The sequence below is a fragment of the Babylonia areolata genome, chromosome 15 (genome assembly GCF_041734735.1).
Source record: "Babylonia areolata isolate BAREFJ2019XMU chromosome 15, ASM4173473v1, whole genome shotgun sequence".
In the NCBI taxonomy this organism is placed as follows: Eukaryota; Metazoa; Mollusca; class Gastropoda; order Neogastropoda; family Buccinidae; genus Babylonia; species Babylonia areolata.
In genome coordinates this window covers 6,219,305-6,242,989 of record NC_134890.1, presented here as the reverse complement: position 1 = coordinate 6,242,989, position 23,685 = coordinate 6,219,305, and the positions used below count along the sequence as shown (strand labels likewise).

Below are 23,685 nucleotides of genomic sequence, written 5' to 3'. Positions count from 1 at the left end.
CATCAAACGTCCATCGTTAGATAAAATATCTCTCGACTTTATTCACATCGGACCTCTTCAGCTTAAAAGACTGCGCTACTCTCCTCATCCTGTTACCATAATTTAAAAACAAAAAAAATGATTACTATAGAATAATGGAGTTTCGCCTACGAGAGATATCGAATATAAAAAACAAGCTCGAAAAAGAGCGTGATGAAAGAACTTTATTTTATAAAAAATATAAACGCGGTGTAAATATCGCTACAGCCGCGGATACAACGCTGACGACTCTTAGTATCGCCCTTGGGGCATCGGGTGTTGGATTACTGTTGAGTGTCGCCGCTGCTCCCGTAGCTATTGGAATAGAAGTGGGAGCTGGTCTCCTTGGTGTGGTTGGTTTAACTTGTAAATTTATTCATAAAAAATTAATGTCACAAGCTATGAAGCACAACGAGATTCGCGTGTTGACCGAGTCAAAACTGAACACTATAAATGATCTTATTTCAAAAGCATTAGAAGATGATAAAATAAGCGATGAAGAATTTAGTCTCATTCTGGCTGAAGTTGAAAAATTCAATGCAATGAAAACAGACATAAAATCGAAACACAAAACTCAGTTGTTAAAGAAAAATCTAAGCTGTGCGCGGGGGCGGGAAGATCTGCGCGTGACCACACTCTTAGCTATTGATCCCGTCCCACACACGCCGAGCGGTCGATAGCTTGCCAGCTCGCGCGCACGCGGGGATCGTTTCGCTCCCCGTTTAAGCCGATCGCACGGGGGTTTTTTATGGGCCTTATGGACGCTTAAATCGTTACATATAGAACCCCCATGACCATTTCGCTCCCCTCCATACACATATTTAACCATCATTTTTTTTTTTATCTTGTGATTTGGCTCTCCATACACATATAACTTGTTTTAACTTGATTTTTTTTTTATGCTTGAGGGTCGTATTACTCCAACATACACAGGTTTTAACTAAATTTTTTTTATGCTTGAGGGCGGTATTGGACGGTTTTGAGCTAAAATCAGTTGTATATAGAACCCCCATCCCTTATACTACTCATTGCTCGCTTCTAACTTTTTGACAGTTACACGTGACTAAAAGCCTACATTGACCGAACTACGCCATTGGTCAGTTCCATGCTACACACAGTTTGTAGCGGGTTACGACCATGCTAGTCTCTTCCGTCCGTGCAATGCAACTGACGCCTCAAGAGAAACTTTGAAAGATTTAGTTGACTGTCGAGTCAACCATTTAAAATACTTGCACATTGTTGATCTCGTGTCAAGTGTAAGTTGGAACTATTTATGCAGTATTTCAACCTAAGGTCACTGTAGTTTGGACATTCAAACAGTACATGGAATTAATCTTCATAGTCAGCAAAACAAAGAGGGAAACCCACTTGACTAACAAGGGAAAAGCGGTGGGTGTGGCTATTTATAGCCGAAACACCCAGTCTGAAACGTGCGAAAATTGTTTTGAAATATCTATTTTCAATGTAATCAAAATATTTTTCACATTCAATGGCACTTTTTAACGAACCATAAAATCCAAAGCACCTGCTTTCTGACACACGCGCGTACCAACGCTGACAAAAGGCAATTATGTAAGCGCTCTTTAAATATGCGTATGAAGAGTTTCACATCCCCAAATTCCCCAAACATCCAAACCTAACCGAAACCATTTCTACAGAGAAGGTTCTTTACGTAAGTAACCCACTTTTGTGCATTATTATTTCTGTTTTGTATATCGTAAAGCATATCATGGGCTTTTCGAGAATATCTTGACAATGGCTGTTTATGTAGCCAAAACCAATATAGAATACATCTATCGGCGGAGTTTATGAACAATGGGTATCTTCCAAGTTCGCCGTACACCTTATTATTAGGAGTGAAAGGAGGGACGTTTAGCAGTAATTTACAAGCTTGCAAATGGATCCTTTCTATAGATTCTCGTGGTTTGAAACCCCATAGCTCCGAGCCATACAAAAGAGAGGGAACGACCTGAGCATCAAAGAGCTTGAAAAAAAACAGTTTAAGAGAATAATATCCAAGTTTCCTCAAAGTTTTCATAATTTCGAAGGTACCTTTCTTTGCACGAATAACATGTTCAAATCCAGTAGCAAGTTTAAAACTAAGTTTAGTTGAATAGGACACCTAGATATTTGTAAGAGTTAGCTATTTCCAAGCAGTATTGACCAAAAACCAGTGTTCTTTCTTTCTTAAGTATCCACCTTTACGAAAAACTATAACTTTAGTTTTATCTAGGTTCACTTTCAAGAGTTATCGCTGTGCACACTCACGTAAAAACATTCAACTGATTTTGTAAACCTGAAATGGTGGAAGACATAAGAGCAATAGTATCAGCAAATAGTAAAATAAAGATTTCAATATCATTTGGCTGAAACTGTATTCCATGCTTACCCCGCGATAACATTTCATGTGCAAGCTCATTAATAAAGAGAGAGAACAGAGTTGGGCGAAATGAGTACAATTGTTTCAGACCTTGCATACATTTGGAATATTTTGTGTACGAATTACCACATCTAACACAAGATTGTATCGTACTATACATACGCCTCAGAATATCGAACATTCTGCCTTTAACACCATTTCTAAACAGTACATCGAACAATAGGCTATGTTGTACTCTGTCGAAAGCTTTACTGAAATCAGTAAATGCTACATAGAATATATCATTTCTTGACAGATGCTTCTCGATGCAGGCATGCAGAGTGAAAATGTGGTCAGTGGTATAGTATGACTTTCTAAATCCAGCTTGTGCTTCCGAAATAATTGTGTTCGTTTCTGCCCAAGAAGAGTCGCTTATTTAAACTGTTTGTGAAAACATTAGTTAAGTAACTGATCAGAGAAATACCCCGATATATGTTAGTATCATTAGCATCCCCATTTTTAAATAGAGGGATCATGATAGATTTCGCCTATTCTTCTGGAAAAAATACCTTCTCTAAAAAGTTTGTTGAAGTATGTAACTGGAAAAGGGGGTATTGAGTCTACTGAAGCTTTCAAGATTTCGCTTTTAAGACCATCTGGTCCAGCAGCTTTGCCATTTTTGACTCACTTGTGTAAACAAAGTGAGTCTATGTTTTAACCCGGTGTTCGGTTGTCTGTGTGTGTGTGTGTGTGTGTGTGTGTGTGTGTGTGTGTGTGTGTGTCCGTGGTAAACTTTAACATTGACATTTTCTCTGCAACTACTTTGTCAGTTGACACCAAATTTGGCATAAAAATAGGAAAAATCCAGTTCTTTCCAGTCATCTTGTTTAAAACAATATTGCGCTTCTGGGATTGGCACAAAAAAATAAAGAATGAAGCCTAATTATATGCAAACTGCATTTACTGTTATATTTATATTTTTTGTATTCTCTAAACTTGGCACTTTGATCTGATATTCTGACCCAACAGCTAGAGCAGTCATTATTATCATTTTTTGTTCAAACAGGAACTTCTTTTGCTAAGCATGGAATTTATATTTATTTTGCAAACGTTTTGGTGCAGATAGTAAAAAAAGGAAATTACTCGGTAATGCTAGTGGAGTTAATTTGCTTTAAACTGATCTTTCTCATCTTAAACATTACATTTTGAAACAAGAGAGGCAAGGCCTTCAAGACTCACTTGTGATGCACTTTTTAAAAAAAAATCCAAGCTTTTTATGTATTGAGTATAATTTCAAAATGTAATGTTTAAGATGAGAAAGATCAGTTTAAAGCAAACTAAGTTCCCCAGCAAAGTAATTTCCCTTGTTCTGCTATCTACACCAAAACGTTTGCAATAAATAAAACTTCCATGCTTAGCAAAAGAAGTTCCTGTTTGAACAAAAAATGATAATAATGACAGATCCTTTGTTGGGTCGAATATCAGATCAAAGTGCGAAGTTTAGAGAATACAAAAAATATAAATATAACAGTAAATGCATTATACTCAATACATAAAAACTTGGATTGTTTTTTTAAAGTGTATCACAAGTGAGTCTTGAAGGCCTTGCCTTTCTTGTTAAGACTTTGAATGGCTTGCTTAATTTCCTCTGTTGTGATGTCTGAATCCAGAACATCATGGAATACCATATCCGAGACGTAAAGTGCAGGTTGGTGCTGATTCTCATCGTAGCCAGAATTCAGCAGATGGTCAAAGTGGACGAGCCACTCGTCCTGAGTGGGTTCAACTGCGATGTTTACTGATCTCTGACCTGAAAATCGTTTGCAACATTCATCAGAGAATCGATGCGCTCTTGTTTGAATTTACGCCTTTTCACGCCCTTTACACTTCCATCTTAGCTGTAAATTGGTGTTTTGCTCATTCAAGTCCCCAGATCTTTTAAAAAGTGTCAACGCTGGTCTAACTGCTTTTTATGTTTTCCTGGCATTCTTTATCAAACTATGGTTTTCTTTTGACAATGCTTCTAGCAAGTCGTTTTGAGCTTACACAAGCACTGGCATTCATTAGACAGCTAAGTTCCTGAAGAGCTGTGTTGATATTTATATCAATGAAAGAGAATATGCGGCATATTCTATGTTATGAAAAAAACAAATCGCTCATAAATATTTTCTTGTAAATTCAGTCATCCTTTCCTTTCTCAAGACAATTCTTTCTGTTTCATAATGTAGCGAACATGGCACTAGTGATTTCCCTTTGATTTCAAATAAAACTGGCATATGTTTTGAATCAACTCTGCTGCAAACTGGAAAATTTTTTTCCATATTGTCAATGAAAGCGCTGGAAACAAGGCAGTATCGTTAACGCTACATCCATGTGCTGATACATAAAGCAAAGCATGCACAGAAATTTAACATAGTTTCACCAAAATATTCAATGTGTTATCTTTTGACAGCCTTGATTCCTTGAAAAAAGGAGTTAAGTGGGAGGTCTGGAGGAGAGGGGGAGAGAGAGAGAGAGAGAGAGAGAGAGAGAGAGAGAATATAACCCAAACCATCTTCGGGCGATATACTTTTGGAAGCATTCTCAAAGTAGAACAGTGAAAGAGAGAACCATGTGATGTAAAACAGCAATGCGATACGTAAGCTCAGAAAGTTAAAGAATTCAGCAATTGATATTTATAGATCTTTTTGCTCGTCTTATAGCATTGACAGAATAAGTATGTGGATAAAACCATATATTATCGTACTGGTTGATGGTAATCTTTCACATACGTCCAGACAAGATAAAAATGCATTTGTAGATGACTGATGTATCTCACCCCTTCAAACTGGGCTAACGCCTTTCTGAATAAACATCTGAGTCCTGAGTCCAGAAACAGAGAGAGGCAGAAAGAGAGAGGTAGGAAAGCAGTTGTGATAGCAGATAATGGAGAAAAAGATATCCCAGTAACGAATGGTAAAAATAGGTGATCATACGTGCCACAGAAAAATTGAAAAAAGGAGAAAGAAAACATAGAGAGAAAAGAAAGTCGGTTAAAAAGAGAAGGGGAAAAATAGCTTTCTCTATGTCATTAACTTCCAGCCAAATGTTGTTTTTTTTAATGAATTTCAAAATGTCATCCATATTTTTGTATGATCCATGTATAATGCATAACTGATATCATGACTGGTTAGACTGTCGTAAATAGCTTGATAGTGAATGCGTGTTGTAATTGTGTACAGTAAACAGAGCTTGACATTGAATTTGTTTTGTTTTGTAAATTGCTTGAAAGTGAATATGTATAGTGTACTCTATTCAGCTTGATAGTGATTTTTGACTCATTTGTTGTGTATTAATAGTTAATGGCTTGAAAGTGGGTTTCTGTTGTGTATTGGAAATAACTTAATAGTGTATTGTAGATAGCGTGATAGTAAATTTGTGTGTTGTAACTAGATTGAAAGTGGATTTCTGTTGTGTATTGTAAATAGCTTGATATTTTTTTTGTTTTTGTTTTTGTTTTGTTTTGTTTTGTTTTTTGTATCGTAAACAGCTTGACAGTGAATTTCTGTTGTGTATCGTCCATAGCTGACAGTACGTCTGGCTTTGTCAGTTAAAATTTTCTGGTCTAAACTACTCCCTCTGAGTTATCTGTTGACCTTTCATTGGTGACCTCTTCATGGTGGATGGTGAGATTAGGTGGCACAGAAACACTGAAAGAGAAAGACAAGTTGGGTGACCATGCTGCAAAAGGATTCCGTCCTTCTCGTCCTTTTGCATCGTGGTCACCCAAATTTTCTTTCTCCTTCAGGCGACGGGGAATGCAGTTATTTTCCTCCATGTCGAATACAAATCACTTCCCTACACCCCCACCCCTCTTCCCTCCCCCCTATTGTAGACTGGCGGCATTTAGACAGGACGGTCATGGAACAAACTAGCTCCCCTTTCTCCAAATTGGCAAAAGAAAGGACAGGAAATGGTGTTGCGACCAAGCGTAAATTGGGCGTATTTTTTTTCTTGATGTGTAGTCGTCTGCGAACAGCACACACACACACAGAGAAAAAATCCAATATCATAAATGGTCTGTGGTACATTGACTGCTACTCCGTGAACAAACATCCCCACTTTTATTGATTCTTCTCCTTTGCAACCCTGTTCATTCATCATGATGTTCCATTACAGGCACCCCTGTCTCGTGACGTGACCACTCTGCCGCCATTCTGCTTACAGACTGGTGCTGAGTTACACAGCTTGAATCACTGATATGCCATTTTGTATACAGTCCAACGGCCTCTCTGTGACTGTTTGGTGAGAAGTGTCTTGTGTAAGGATGGCTGACAACCATGGATTACAGAGACACATACAACCACCCACCCGCCCATACATCCAGCGCGCCTTCCATTAAAACAACAACCGCATTAATTTTCAACATGGCCTTCTACAATAGAACATTCATTCGATACGTTGCGCCTCTGTTATCTCGTGTAAGTCGACTTTTACGAGGATTGTTTTAGTCTACCTCTTTGCTTTACGTCGACATCGGGCATTCACAACCCTTTTATCGCCTATATTCATACAAGTTAATTATGAACGAGATACAGATTTTAATGCGATTTTAAGCACTGCAGTATGAGAGATAGTGGGTTAGGTCAGGTCATTAGATCTGCTACTGGTAACCTGTAATCCAGTACAACCTGTTCAGGGTCGGGTTGCCGGCGACTAAACCGGCACTCCCACCGCTCCCTTGTGGGACTGGTGAGGCGGGTGGCTAGACACCCTTATGGAATTAAAAACGAGATCCATGAAAGGGCGTCGACTCAAGAGAGCCACCGACGGCTAACTAGCTCCACCGTGCTGTGTGCATGCCAAACGCAGTTGGCCCCCGGGGTGTGTCTACCCATGCATGCGAAGTCTGGATCCGGCAGAATCTGCGGAAGAAACCTATCGGTTCAACGGAGAGGAAGACGGTTACAGCAACGCACTGTGGAGTGCAGAGAGCAAGATGAGACACCGAAAGGACATCTTGGTCATCCACTGCATCCGTGCTCATCCTCCAGTCGTCTCGACTTAGTCTTGCCACTGGAAATTGATGAACTCGGACGAGAGAGTGAGGTCGACGTTGCGCAACTCCTCTTCACTTTAAACAAACTCATCGCGCAAGTCATCAGTCATCCTTAATGACCTTTCATCCTTCATCCTTTCATCACCCCCAAGTCATGGGGCGACAGGCGAGCGACGAAACGACAGGTGTGAGTACACTGGCAGTCGCAGCCGCAGACCTGCACGCAGGCGGCTCAGGCCATAGGGTCGTTCTTCATCGACAGGAGCAGCGATGGAGCTCGGCAGCCGTCTGAGCGTCTGAGCAGCCCTCTTTAGGAATGCACTGCTCACCTCCCTGGCATGACGAAGGGGCTAGAAAAGGTGTCCTAAAAATTGCCTGCTCCATATCACCCTGGCCAGCATACCGCGGCTGGCGGGGACCCTACATCAGCGGTCGAAACAAAGAGAAAGAAATGAAAAAAACAAGGATCGTTCCTCTCACCATTGGTGCTTGGAACATAAGGACTATCCTGGACAGAGATGACGCGGACAGACCCCAAAGGAGAACGGCACTAGTTGCATCCAAACTCGCCAGATACAACATCGCGCAGCCTTGAGTGAGACTCGGCTTGCAGGCGAAGGCGAGCTCAATGAACGGGGATCTGGTTACACCTTCTTCTGGAGTGGACGAGGAAGCGAAGAGCGACGTGAGGCTGGCGTTGGTTTTGCAGTAAAAACCGCACTTGTCAGCAAGCTAGCTGGAATCCCAAAGGGAGTCAACGATAGGCTTATGACCATGAAACTCCCACTGGCATCTGGCCAGAAGCACCTCACCATTGTCAGTGCCTACGCCCCAACCATGACCAACCCGGATGAAGTGAAGGCGAAGTTCTACGAGGACCTTCACTCTGTCATTGCTGCTATCCCGAAAGCAGACAAGCTCATCATTCTTGGGGACTTCAATGCTAGAGTTGGCTCTGACTACATCTCCTGGGATGGAGTGATTGGAAAGCACGGCGTGGGCCACTGCAACCCAAATGGATTGCTTTTGCTTCAGACCTGTGCAGAGCACGAACTGCTGATAACCAACACAGTTTTCTGCCTCCCTACCCGTAAGAGGACGTCATGGATGCACCCTTGCTCAAAGCATTGGCATCTCATCGATTATGTCATCGTCAGGAAAAGGGATAGGCAAGATGTACGTGTGACAAAGACCATGTGCGGCGCCGAGTGTTGGACATACCATCACCTTGTTCTCTAAAAGCTGAATATTCGAATCCAACCCAAGAGACGCCCCCAAGGTAAGAAGGCTGCAAAACGGCTCAACATCGCTAAGCTGAAAAACATCACCATCAAACAGACCTTTGTGGAGCTGCTGGAAGATCGTCTGGAATCCGCCTCTCTGGACAAACGGAATGTGGAGTCTGACTGGAGGACCCTTCGCGAGCTGATCTGTAGTACAGCTTCAGAGACCCTGGGACCCATGACCAGAAAGCACAAAGACTGGTTTGATGAAAACTGTGATGAAATCAAGCAGCTTCTGGATGAGAAACGCCGTCTGCATCAAGCCTACCTGAGCAACCCAAAGTCCACATCAAAAAAGGATGCGTACAATGCCATCCGCAGGACTGTTCAGCAAAAGTTACGTCAGATGCAGGACAAGTGGCTGAGTGACAAAGCTGATGAGATCCAGGGATATGCTGACAGGCACGATATGAAGAGGTTCTATGATGCCTTAAAAGAAGTCTACGGCCCCACATCCTCAGGATCATCCCCCCTCCTCAGTGCAGATGGGAATACCTTGATCACCGAGAAGGAGAAAATTCTCGAACGCTGGGCTGAGCACTTCAACAGTGTCTTAAATCGCCCTTCCTCCATAAATGATGAAGCCATAGACCGTCTCCCACAAGTCCCCATCAACGAAGCACTGGACGATGCGCCAACACTTCTTGAGACCCAGAAAGCAATGCGTCTGCTATCCAGTGGCAAAGCACTTGGCTCAGACTCCATACCAGTAGTGGTCTACAAGGATGGAGGCACTGTGCTGACTGAGAAGCTCCATCAGTTGTACTCACTCATGTTGAAAGAAGAGACGATCCCCCAGGATTTCAAAGATGCATCTATCATTCACTTGTACAAGAGAAAGGGGAACCGGCAAGCCTGTGATAACCATCGGGGCATTTCCTTGCTCTCCATCGCAGGCAAGATACTTGCCAGGATCCTACTAAACCGCCTCACAGCACACCTTGACTAAGGTCATTTGCCTGAGAGCCAATGTGGATTCCGGAAAGAACGCGGAACCACCGACATGGTGTTTGCTGCAAGGCAGCTGCAAGAGAAATGTCAGGAGTAAAATGCTGATCTGTTCTCCACCTATGTCGACCTCACTAAGGCCTTCGACACTGTGAGTAGAGAGGGACTGTGGAAAATCATGGCCAAGTTCGGATGCCCTCGGAAATTTATTTCCTTGGTCAGTCAATTCCATGAAGGCATGCAGGCTCGAGTCCAGGACAATGGCGAAACATCTACTCCTTTTCCTGTCACAAATGGTATCAAGCAAGTCTGCGTCCTGGTGCCAACACTGTTCAGCCTCATGTTCTCTGCGATGCTTACTGATGCCTTCAGAGATGGCGATGTTGGAATCGGCCTAAAGTACCGAACAGATGGCAAGCTGTTTAACCTCAGAAGGCTTCTCAGCAAAAACGAAGGTCATGAGAGACATCATCAGAGACTTTTTGTTTGCTGATGATTGTGCCCTCAACGCTGTATCTGAAGCTGACATGCAACTCAGCGTCGACAAGTTTGCCACTGCCAGCAGGAACTTCGGCCTTATCATCAGCACGAGGAAAACTGAAGTTCTCCATCAGCCAGCCCCAGGGAAACCCCACGTTGAGCCCAACATCACAGTCAACGGACAGAGACTCAGTGCGGTGGAGCAGTTCACATACCTTGGCAGCACACTGTCACGGAATGCGACCATCGACGATGAAGTGAACGCCAGGATTGCAAGAGCAAGCGCAACCTTGGTCTTGGTCTTGAGACCAAGCTAAAGGTCTACAGAGCAGTAGTTCTCCCCACACTACTGTACGCCTGCGAAACTTGGACAGTGTACCAACGACATGCCAAGAAGCTGAACCACTTCCATACAACATGCCTCAGGAAGCTACTGAACATCAAGTGGCAAGACAGGACCCCAGACACGGAGATGCTTGCCAAAGTCACCCTTCCCAGCATCTTCACCATCCTGATGCAGTCCCAGCTTCGCTGGGCTGGACACGTGGCGCGCATGCCAGACCACCAGCTGCCCAAAAGGCTCTTCTATGGCGAGCTGCAACAAGGGAAGAGATCACACGGAGGTCAGAAGAAGCGCTTCAGAGATACTCTGAAAGTCTGTCTGAAAGCGTTTGATATCAACCCTGACTCCTGGGAGGAATCTGCAGTAGATCGTGACAAATGGCGCGCTGCTGTGCACAAAGGCACCAAGTTGTGCGAGGCCAACAGGACTGCTGCAGCTGTTCAAAAGAGGCAGGCCAGAAAGTCCCGGGCAAACAAGCTCCCTGACAATGATATGCCTGTCTTTGTCTGCCCCAACTGTCAGCAAACATTTCGTGCGCAGATTGGACTATTCAGCCATCTGCGCATTCACAGATAGATTCATGAGCATCCACCCCCACCACCACCCTCCCCCCATCCCCCAGCTGGATGACAACGATGGTCATCATCGATCTCGATGGACACACACCAAAATGAGAGATACAAATACGAAAGATTTACTGTGGTCTCAGAAATTCACACGAACAATGAGTTACGTGTGTGTGTGTGGGAGGGGAGGGGGGAAAGCGGGGGAGGGGGGGGCGGATGTACATTGCCATTGTCATAAAGACAATCAGACCGAGAAAAAAAAAGATAATCAGACCTACCGTCCGTTACACTGACACATCACACGAAAAATGGCAATAGTATGTCATCATGCGGCGTATCTTGGGCAAGTATATAATCAAGCGGAGGCCATTCCTGCCCAGATCGGATTTTCTTGTTGGGTTTACTCCCGACACAGGCAAGGTTGTATGGGTCACATGGTTACCTGTGCCAGAGGAGAACTTCTGACCTGACTCACAAGGGTAGCAAACACAACATAAGACTGAGGCTTTATGGAAAGGCAGAAACATCTCTACGAAACACCATATCAGACCACTCGTATATTCCATCTTCCTGTATGCATGCGAGACATGGACCCTCACAGCAGATTTGGAAAGAAGAATTCAAGCCATGGAAATGAGGTGTTATCAGAAAATAATAAACATCAGATGCATTCATCAAATCACCAACGAACAAAGGCCCCAAACCATCATGCAGCACATTGGACCTTATGAAGATCTGCTGCCAATTAGTTAAGAAAAGCAATCTACGCTGGTATGGCGTCGTAGCAAGATCCAATGGCCTCGCTGAAACAATCCTCCGAGGAACTGTTGAGGGAAGGAGACAGTGGGGAGACAGAAACAATGGTGGACTTGTCATCGCATAATGGACAGTAATACTATTCACAGAGACCAAGGTCTTGACACAACTGACAGACCTAGAGGAAGCTGGTGAACAGTTCTTCTGTGTGGCGCCTAAATGACTCTCCACAGAGATCAGTTCTGTGGCTCACTGTGTTGCCAGTGTTAATTTTTGTTTCCCTCAAGTCATAGAGGTAAAACCATTCACACAATAGCAGTCAAGATATTTGTTGTTCCACGGTTTTCCTGTCTTTGTTCCTCCAGACCAGCCATGGTCAGTGGCCAGTGGTGGTCAGTTGCGGTCAGTAGACAGTGGTAGTCAGCAGTGGCCAATGGTAATCAGTGACCAGTGGTGGTCAGGGTCGTAATGATCAGCTGTGACCAGTGGTCAGTGGTAGTCAATAGTGGCCAGTAGTGTAAGTGGTGGTCAATGGTCAATGGCCATAATGTTCAGTGGTGACCAGTAGTCATTAGTGGCTAGTGGTGGTCAGCGGTCATCAGTGGTCAGTAGGTAACGGTGGTCAGTGGCGGTCAACGGTGGCCAGTGGTCATCAGTGGTCAGCGGCAAAAAATGGTCAGCGGCAATCAGTGGTCAGCAGTGGCCAATTGTGGTCAGCGGTGTCAGTGGTCAGTTGTGGTTAGTAGTAGTCATTGGTCAGTAGTGGTCAATGGTGGTCAGCATTGACAGTGGTCAGAAGTGTCAGTGGCTAGCAGCTGACAGTGGCGGTCAGCAGACGTGGTCAGTGGCCATAATGTTCTGTGGTGACCAATGGTCAGTAGTGGTCAGTGGTCAACAGTGATCAACGGTGGACAGTGATCAGTTGTGGCCCGTTCTCAGCAATGGTCAGTGGCCAGAAGTGATTAGTGGTGGTCAGCGGAGGTCAGTGGTCAGCAAACTATGGTGGTCAGAAGTGGTAAGTGGTCAGCAGTGGTCAGTGGTGGTCGGTGATCATCGGTAGTCAGCAGTCAGCAGTGGTTAATGAGGTCAGTGGTTGTCAGTAGTGTCAGTAGTCAAACAAGGGGGGAAAAAAGTACTGATATTGCATACGATAGTGGTCAGCAGTGGTTCCAGACCCAGACCCAGGTTAACATAGACCTGGTGGAACATATACCCGGGGAATATAGACCTGGGATGCCGTTAATGTCGGGGAACATAGATCTAGGTGAAACAGACACGGGGTAATTTAGACTTGGCTGAAAGAAAATTGGGGAAACATAGACCAATGGAAACATAGGACTGACCACGTCAACTCCTTGCACATAAACACACAAACTTGCATTGTTCTTCTATCTTCCCTTTTTTTAAATCTTTTTCTTTCTTTCTTTCGATAATTAATTATTTCTTCTTTTCCCTCATTTCATTTTTAAATCTTCCCTTTCTGGCTTCTTTTTTGTCCCTTGCTTTAATTCCCATCATTTGCTTTTTTTTCTTCCTGTCCTTAGTTTCTTATTTCATTGCCTTCTCTCTTTTTCTTCCTGTCCTCAGTTTCTTATTTCATTGCCTTCTCTCTTTTTCTTCCTGTCCTCAGTTTCTTATTTCATTGCCTTCTCTTTTTTTCTTCCTGTCCTCAGTTTCTTATTTCATTGCCTTCTCTCTTTTTCTTCCTCATTGCCTTCTCTCTTTTTCTTCCTGTCCTCAGTTTCTTATTTCATTGCCTTCTCTCTTTTTCTTTCTGTCCTCAGTTTCTTATTTCATTGCCTTCTCTCTTTTTCTTTCTGTCCTCAGTTTCTTATTTCATTGCCTTCTCTCTTTTTCTTCCTGTCCTCAGTTTCTTATTTCATTGCCTTCTCTTTTTTTCTTCCTGTCCTCAGTTTCTTATTTCATTGCCTTCTCTTTTTTTCTTTCTGTCCTCAGTTTCTTATTTCATTGCCTTCTCTTTTTTTCTTTCTGTCCTCAGTTTCTTATTTCATTGCCTTCTCTTTTTTTCGTTCGATTCACTTGTGTAAACAAAGTGAGTCTTTGTTTTAACCCGGTGTTCGGTTGTCTGTGTGTGTGTCTGTCTGTGTGTCCGTGGTAAACTTTTGACATTTTCTCTGCAAATGATTTGTCAGTTGACACCAAGTTAGGCATAAAAATAGGAAAAATTCAGTTCTTTCCAGTCATCTTGTTTAAAACAATATTGCACCTCTGGGATAGGCACAAGAAAATAAAAAAACAAACCAAAATATATGCAAACTGCATTTACTGTTATATTAATATTTTTTTGTATTCTCTAAACTTGGCACTTTGATCTGATATTCTGACACAACAACAAGAGCAGTCATTATTATCATTTTTTTTCAAACAGGAACTTCTTTTGGTAAGCATGGAAGTTTTATTTATTTTGCAAACGTTTTGGTGCAGATAGTAAAAAAGGGAAATTAATCTGTAATTAATGCTAGGGGACTTAATTTGCTTTAAACTGATCTTTCTCATCTTAAACATTACATTTTGAAATTATATTCCCTACATAAAAAGCTTGTGTGTTTTACTCTCAGTGTACAGGGCTTTCACTATGTTCATTCGCCCAAGTGGTCCTTTTCGAAAAATCAATACTACGAGTGGACTTTACAGATCTATTGGCTGAGCCCTGAAGGTAATGGGCAAAAATCAATTGCGTACACATATTTATACACATTCAAAGCCCGTGCTCATATTCTTCGCGAACGCGAACGACGCCATTTTGTTTCAAGTTGTTGACCTGCCCGTTGAATCCTATATTCAATGGACAATACACGATAACATGTGATGGAAAGTTGAAGAAGCATCGTCTATGCTACTGCAAATGAAGTGCGGGTTTTCTGGTGTTTTCGAAATTATGGAAATGGCCTCAAAGAAATAAAAAGTTAATGATACTGACGAGAAACACGGCTTAATTCGGGTGACTTACAACTATTATTGGTATGACTGTGATTTTTTTTCGTACTATTTTTTAGCCAAATTTGGCATTGACGGACAAAGTATTTCCAGAGAAAATGGCAAAGTTAAACATTACCACGAACACACACACACGCACGCACACACACGCACACACACACACACAACTAAACACCTGGTTATAACATAGACTCACTTTGTTTACACAAGTGAGTCAAAAATTCAGTTGTGTTACTGCGACAAGAACGAATGTCATTGCAGTTACCATGATCATTGTACACTTTCGGTGCGTTTGTTTTTCAAAAGGTACCTGTTCACATACAAGATGCACTGCATACACATTGCTGATTCGAAAAAGCATGATCTGTTTTATGTAATCATCTAACCTCAGTCAGGGCAACAACGTAAAATTCATTAATCGTCATTTAATAAGCGTTTGACTGTTGCAGAGTCCAGTCAGATCTATTTTCCGCCCAAAGACGCCCTTTATAATTTTAGGATAACTAAAACCTTGCAACTTAAACCGAACCTTATTAGATCTGATAAAGTGTTTTTTTTCAAAACGGAACAGGATCTTCAAGGAGCTAGCCGTTAAATGTCTGTGCCTGATATGCAGATCCCAATAGTCGATCAGAAGATGTCACTCGGAGGCTGGTTGCACGACACGCGTGCGAAGGACCGTTTCCTCTTTCCTACATCGAAAGGAAGGATTGTTTTCTTCAGATGAGGACGGATTTGAAACAGCTTGTTTCAGTTTGAAGACTCCATTCCTTCTGGTTCCTGATCTGTGGCATTCTTTGCCAGCTGATCAGCCACTTCGTTCCCTTGAGTGCCTACTGACCAGTGACCCAAGCCAGAACAATGCTGTTGCCTTTTTGTTTAAGGTTCGTGTAAAGTTAATACATCTCCACCAGCATACGATGGTCAATGTTTCGACCGGCGATGGCTTAAAGGGTCGATAACAAGTCAGGAAAAAATAGCACATAAAAAATATTTTCTCTCAGATAAAGGCTACACAAAGGAGAGAATGGTTTGAATGTGTGTACTTACTTCATAAAAATGTTGTAATATGCCACGTGACACGCAGATGACAAATCCACGCTGTCACTGAACAGTGATGTGAATTCCACGTGTCCTTGTCTGGAGTGAACACAGGCAATGAACATCGTTAATATGCCCATGATAATCTCGTTGTCTTTTTCTGATGTTAAATGTTTGTTTAACTAATAGATGACGAATTCTCATCTACTGAAATCATCCACTGCCTTGCCCGTGTTTTGATTATAATTATCTTCAAAAAGGTTTTAAACTTAGTTTCATTTATCTGAAATTCGTGACTGACATAAAACCGTTGACTTTTGCAGCACCAATACTCACTTTCACAGGATGACAGCCTTAATATAATACATCTACCACGTTTATTCGATATTCGTTGATATTAGACTTTTTCATCAACAACATGTATTGACTCTGTATTGTAAAACGATTATTCAACGCGTTGGGTCATGCGAAGATCAGGCATTTACTCTTTTTTTAAATTTTTAAAAAATTTTTTATATATTAAAGCAGATGTGGTGGAGCGTACGGATCTATCCGCACTCCCACACTTTGAAACTGAACTGAACATTCAAGTCGTTAGCGGAACGGACAAAAGCAAATGACTTTATAGTCTTGTCTAATGTGATTTCTTTGCCTCTGTGTCACTCAATGCATGAAAATTTGCGACAAATGAATATCCAGTCTCTGCACAGAGCAGTGTGTTTCTTTAACTTTTCGCAATACCTTCAACTTGTGGTCTTTGTGTTCAGTCTCCCGGGACCAGAAGAAAGAATCCCTGTGGTCCCGAGAAGGGCAAAAACACACTCCCCACGTATTGATTGGAAAGAGGGGTGGCTGAAATGCCCGGCCAGAGTGGTGATTGCCTGCCGCTCTGACCTTTCCTGGGCGGTGATTGATGAAAGTGTGACCCCCACCATACCATGGCCCCACACCCCTCCTCCCCTTCCATTACACATCCGACACATTGATGGGGTCACAAAGACAGTGAAAGATGGGGAAGAGACAGACAGACAGACAGAGAGCGGGTGAGTGGGGGGATGCTGGGGGGAGGGGTGGAAAGAGACAGAGAAACAGAGAGAGGGAGAGAGAGAAAGAAAGAGAGATTTAAGGAAATATCCAGCAAAATGTTAGAAATGGACAGAGTGGTTGACGTGACATTGAAAACTGCAACAGTCACAGTCTATATACACGCAGATCCACAAACAGACAGACAGGCAGGACGTTCTGTATCCCCCCCCCCCCCCCCCCCCCTTACTTGCTGGGGCAGACGCAGAAGTATAGACACATACCACCAGCCGTACAACCAACATGTAAGCCAAGGCATGAACAAGCAAACAAATGATCCACCCAAAAACTCACAACATGAAGGAAGTGGTGAAAAACTTGAAGCAACAACGGGCATGCGTGCAATCGATGTCTCATTTCACGCACTGACTCTGCACTGGCAAAATGGCAGCATGAAGAAACAGGAATGGAGGTGGAGATATTGGCTCGGGACTTTTCCCAGGCAGTTGGACCCACTGGCTGCCTCCACCCTCCTCAGGGCTTCACTGGCTGCCTCCACCCGCCCCAGAGCTTCCAGCTACCTCATTCTCAAGCGGACAGAGAGAGAAAGAGAGAGATGTAAGAACTGCAGAAAAAAGTGAGCGAACCTGCACACCCTGTTGCTAGGATCACATCGACGGACCCACACACGCATAAAAAAGCACCTGTGCACGATGAGTATACATGAACGTAAACAAAATAAACCCTCTCTCTGTCTGCCTATCTGTCTCTGTACACTAATAAATCTTAGGGGAAAATAAACAAAAACACAATCTTCGTGAACTTTGGATTCTCTTTCACACACACACACAACACGAAATGAGGAGAAGGAGAATTATTGATCACTTGGACGGGTTCTTGGCAAGTACAGATCTTCACTGGCGCAATAAATCGGTTTATACGGGCTGATACGCGAGGCATGAAGTGGGGAACACTCCCCTCCACTCCCTCTTCGTCGTTTGCCGTTCCTTTCATTCATTCTCTTTTCCATACACATTAGTATATTCATGTGCAAAAGTATACCGTTGTATATTAAGAATAAACCGGCTGAATAAAAAAGGGAAATAAAGGGAATATCATAGAGTGAGTGATGAACAAAAAAGAAAGAGAAAAGAAAGAAATGATTAGTAAGGGGAAAAAAGAAGAAATAAAGAAAGAATGAAAGACAAATTTAAAGATAAAATGAAACGGGGAAAAGCAGAGGATAGAACAATTGAGAAGATTGATAACGCAATTATACTCTCTGTGTGTGTGTGTGTGAGGATGGGTATATGTGGTGAGGGATGAGGGGAGGAGACTAAGCACATCACATCTTGCAGAGCAACTATGGCTTCTGTGGGGAGAACAGAGCCAACTGCCGCCTTGGCGTTAAATATGTGTAATGACACAGTTGTCTGTATACTTAATAGGTACTGATAACAGCCAGCGGCCAATCAGACGCCGGACTGGTTCGCTTTGCTCACGCGTTATCCCGTTCTAAAATCAATCATGTCACCTTGAAGCTCCTCCAGCTCGGGGCAAGCGTGCACGGTGGTCCGGACACTTTTCTTGATGATTGCCTCTCGGCTTTTGTTCTGGGCACTTTCTTTTCGCTTCACGAGGAATGCAAAAGATTCATACGCTTTCTTGGTGTTTCTTTCATGGTTAGTTTTCTCCCTTTTACGGATGAGGGGGTGTGTGGGAGGGGGTGAAAGGGGTTCAAGGGAGAGGGCGGTATCGGTGGGGGGGGGGGGGGGGGGGGGGGGGGGGGGGAGGGGCAGATGGAGAAAGTGGGATGATTTGGGGGGGTTCATTTTATTTACAGCTGCTAATGCAAATTGAATTTATTCAACAGTGCAGATTTGTGCATGTGCGTGTGTGTGTGCGTGTGTATGTGTTTGTCTTGTGTAATTTGCACAGTGATTCATTTTGTTTACCTGTTCACCAACTGTGTTAGTTATATGGCCTTAGATGGTTTGTGTAAAATTTTTTAACACTACATTTTCCCACGTCCCGTCTCCCTTATTCTTCCTCACCCACACTCTGTCTTGTCCACCCTTCTCGGCACGATCTGTACAGGTGTGAGGTCTTCACTTCAGTATCTGCCGGCCACAGCAACCAACCTCTGCCCTCTGTCAGTTCCCACGCCTCATGGTGCTCTCACCAGTAACTGGATTCGTGATACTTCTGTGTTGGCCCTCACGTGCTGCCGGAGAAATCTCTTGCAGTGGTTGTGGATTGCCCCTGCCCCCGCCCCACCCCAACTCCCCCCTCTCTTTCTTCTTTTTCTGTAATAATGATAATGATAACTGGACATTTATCAGCACTTTCCTCGCTGCACAAAGCGCTTTGCAATCCACACACACACATACGAAACACACTCAGTCCTCAACTCACAATCGTGCACAATAAACACATATGTGCGCATACAAACTAGTACGTACAATACGAACATAGAATAGATTAGAATATGTCTTTATTACCAAGTGTACCGGGGTCACAAGGAATATCGGGGAGGCATAGCACATAACAAGATACGAACATAAATCAAAAATCATACACAAACACAGATACAGTAGAAATAATATACATACAAGTGCATATCAATATAAAAACTTTTGTGCATATTCACGCATGCACGCACTGCACACACACACACACACATGCACGCGCGCGCGCGCACACACACACACACATTTGAACAGAAGCTGCATATTACATGTGGATGGGGCTGATGACTACGTATTCAGGTAGATGATTGTTGGTTGCACAAGTCTATTTATCACACTGGATTTGTTCGAGTGACAGGGCATTGACTGCTTTGAGGGAAAAGCTATTGGCGAAGCGATTGGTTTTCGTCCTTGTACTTCTGTACCGTCGACCAGAGGGGAGCATCTCGAAAATCCCAAAAGCTGGATGTGATTCGTCCTGGCTGATTCATTTTGCTTTTTTGAGTAGCCGCTTATAATATGTCTTCTAGAGAAGGTAGATCAGCCCCGGTAATCTTGGTGGCAGTTTTTACGATTCTGTTATGGGCTGCAACTTCTGCCTTGGAAATGTTCCCGTACCAAACAGTAATAGCAAAGGTTAGCACACTTTCAATGACTGATCGGTAGAAATCAACCATGATTTCTTTTTTTAATTCCGAACTTTTTGAGGCGCCGAAGAAAGTACAGGCGCTGTTGTGCTTTCTTAACATTTTTTCCGTATTTTTATCCCATTTCAAATCGTTGGAAATGATCAGTCCGAGAAATTTAAAGTCGCTGATGATATCTACTTGCTTGTCTTCAATGACAAGTGGTAAGGGGTCGGATCTGGTCTTCCTGAAATCTAGAATTAATTCTTTGGTTTTTGATACGTTGAGTTCTAAGTTGTTTTGATCACACCAGGTGACAAGTTCATAGAAGCATGCATGCATGCATGCGCCCATCCATACATTCGAAACACACACAATACGGCGTTAAAAATATACCTACACAATCAACTAACTACTTTCATGTATGAGAGAGGGTCTAGAGGAAATGCTGCTGGAAGAAGAAAGTCTTGAGGTTAGATTGAAAGAAAGGCAGTGAGGGGCTGTGACGGACGTGGTGAGGCAGAGAGTTCCATATTTGAACATCAGATGTTGAAGAGGCTCGACCACCGTGTTGTTCTCTTTTGTATTTGGGGACGTGGAAGGTTCTATCATCGGCAGCAGAGCGAAGAGAACGGGAGGGTAAATAGATTTGAAAGATGTCAGAGAGGTATCGGGGTACAGTTCCAGGTATGACATGGTAGCAGAGACAGGCGGCTTTGTATTTGATTCTTTGGTCTATAGGTAACCAGTGCAACTCTTTTAGAAGGGGTGTGCAGCGTGCGGATCTATTTTCTTTGTAAATCAGTTTGGCGGCGGAGTTTTGTACCTGCTGTTGTGGTCTGAGGAGTGTTTGCGGGCAACCGATGAGAAGAGAGTTCCAATAGTCTAGAGAGTATGCATGAACTGACTGATGTTTTGGTTGCGTCGATTGTGAGGTAGTGGCGTTTGGAGCTGATTCGTCTGAGTTCAAAATAGGCTGCTTGGCAGGTTTTGATGTGAAACTGCGTGGAAAGATCTTTATCGAGGAAAACGCCAAGGTGACGGACATGATCACAGAATGAGATAGAAAAGGTTCCGAGATGGACAGAGGAAGGCAGGGAAGCAGCATCTACTGATGGAGCAAGGAGTCTGATCGAGGGTCTGTCTTATCATCGTTTAGTTTCAGGCCGTTTTCTGTCATCCAGTTTTTCACTTCCGTGACAGTCTTGGAGAGTTTGAATAAGATGTTCTTTGGTACTCTTCAAGAATTTTAACGACACGTGACAAGGTTAAAACATAATGATCATCTTTCATTTATGTTTCTGATGACCTTGATCGAAGACCAGGGCCAGTGGAAATGAAACAAAGATGTGAACAGTAAAGACACATACCTTGAACATCCAATATTTCTTTATATTTTACAAATATAATTATCCTGCGAATACATTTTGGGTAATATTCTGTGTGTGTGTGTGTGTGTGTGTGTGTGTGTGTGTGTGTGCGTGAGAGTGAGAGAGAGAGAGTGCATGTGGATGTGAATACTTTCATGTCTTGGAGTGGGGGAGAAAGAGATCAGGATGTGACTAAACAAGTGTACTTTGGAGAGGGGGATAAGGTGGGGGGGCGCGGGGGGGGGGGAGGGGGGGGGTCTGAAAGGGCGTACGTGTGCGGACATGGATGTATGTAGGGGGTTGGTCAGTGAGTATATGTATGTGTTAAAACATTTTTTTAGATACTAATGTTATTCATATTTGGTAAATCGATTTGTTAAATTTGTTTCTGTTTATAACTGTACTCATATCATTAGTTTCTTAAATTTCATTCTCTTTGTGTTGCTCATTTAATATTTGTGCTCTTTCTTACCTTGTTTTTCCGATCAGTTTGTTAGGCATTATTGGTGATGCACTGACATATGCCACATTAGTAGCACATGGTCCTTTATTTGGAACTTTGTTTCATATTTGGCACATGCACGTTTCATGCTAAGAGCAAGTGGTCGGAGTATGAAAGATTGCTTATCATTTCTAAAACAAAGTTTTCCTTTTGTGTTTTGGATTTCTATAGTGTGTGTGTGTGTGTGTGTGTGTGTGTGTGTGTGTGTGTGTGTGTGTGTGTGTGGTTCTCTGATTATTTTCTTGGCTGTAAGACTAGCTTATTCTTAAGTGTTTCATGTCAGGTGCAACACTGTTACTCCACGATTATGTTTTGTGCAATAAACGCTAACACTTTTTCCAGTTTGTTATGCGTCATATGTTGCCGCAACAAATGGAGTTTGGTAAGTAGTATATTTCATTTATAATGCTATCATAACTCGACGTAATTGTATTCCGTGTCAGCTGATTTATTTCTTGTACATTGGGGATAGTTATTACGATATCAATAATGATGATGATAATGATAATTATAGAACAATAACAACATCGCAGGGAAGATTCTTGCCAGGACAATCTTGAAGAGACTCATCACCCACATAGCAAACTCCATCGTCCCTGATTCACAGTGCGGGTGTCGTGCAGGTATGGGTACAACCCACATGGTGTTTGCTGTTCGCCAACTACAGGAGAAGTGTCGTTAGCAGAACCACGAGCTCCACATGGTGTTTGACACCGTTAATTGGACTAATCACAGGCTTGTGGAAGATCCTTCACAAGTTCGGTTGCCCGGAAAAGCTCATCTCACTAATTGCTTTACTCCATGATGACATGCGAGGGTGCAAGAAAACGGAGATACTTCTTACCAGTTCCCAGAAAAACAAACAAACAAACAAACAACAACAACAACAACAACAACAACAACAACAACAACAACAACAACAACAACAACAACAACAACAACAACAACAACAACAACAAAAACCGGAGTAAAGCAGGGATGCGTTTTAGCTCCAGCCCTCTTTTCCATTCTGTTTGCTGCAATGCTTATTGATGCATGACGGGACTGTGACAATGGCAAACTCTTTAACCTTGGAGGACTCGAGGCCCTTCTGAGAGAGTTCCTCTTTGCTGATGACTGTGCACCTGCCGCACACTCCCATGAAGACATCCAGTGCATCACAGATCGCTTTGCAAGGTCCTTGTCAATGCTTTGGACTTACAGTCAGTCTTGATAAGACCGAGGCCATGTTCCAGCCTTCACCGTCCCGAGCTGTCAGTGCTCCATTACCACCTGTCATCATCAACAATACAGAGATCAAAACTGTGGACAAGTCCTGCTACTTGGGCAGCGCTGTAGGCAGCAATGGGTCTCTGGATGCAGAAGTGATGTTGCGCATCTCAAAGGCCAGCTCTGCCTTTGGCAGACTCTCAAAGAGACTGTGGCAAGACCATGGCATCAAACTGCACACAAAGATCGCCGTGTACAGAGCTGTGGATCTGAGTGCTTTCCTCTACTGTTGTGAGACGTGGACCACGTGCCGCCGACACATCCAACAACTCGAACAGTTCCATCAAACATGCTTGCACAAGATTTGCAGCATCAAATGGCAAGACAGAGTGTCCAGCTTACAGGTCCTGAAGAAATGCGGCCTACCCAGCATTGAGTGTATACTCATCAAAAGCCAGCTCCGATGGACAGGGCACATGTCCGAATGTACCTTTACCTTTTGTCCCGTGATCCACCGGGTCGTGGCGGGGGGACACAAGGGATGCAGCGGACGTCACTCTCCTCCAGCCTGGTCTGCTCTCGGCCTCTGACACCAGCTCTGGCATCTTCAGATGAGTCCAGGTCTTGACGTCATCTGTCCAGCTTCTCCTTGGTCTTCCCCTCTTTCTTCCGCCCTCCATGGTGCCCTGCAGGATGG

At 43.3% G+C, this 23,685-nt stretch overlaps 1 long non-coding RNA gene across 1 annotated transcript in view; it reads right to left on the bottom strand.

Moving 5' to 3' along the window:
- Nucleotides 1–23,685, bottom strand: part of LOC143290098 (uncharacterized) — an 84,855-nt gene that overhangs the window by 17,025 nt on the left and 44,145 nt on the right. The gene's annotated exons all lie outside the window — the stretch shown is intronic.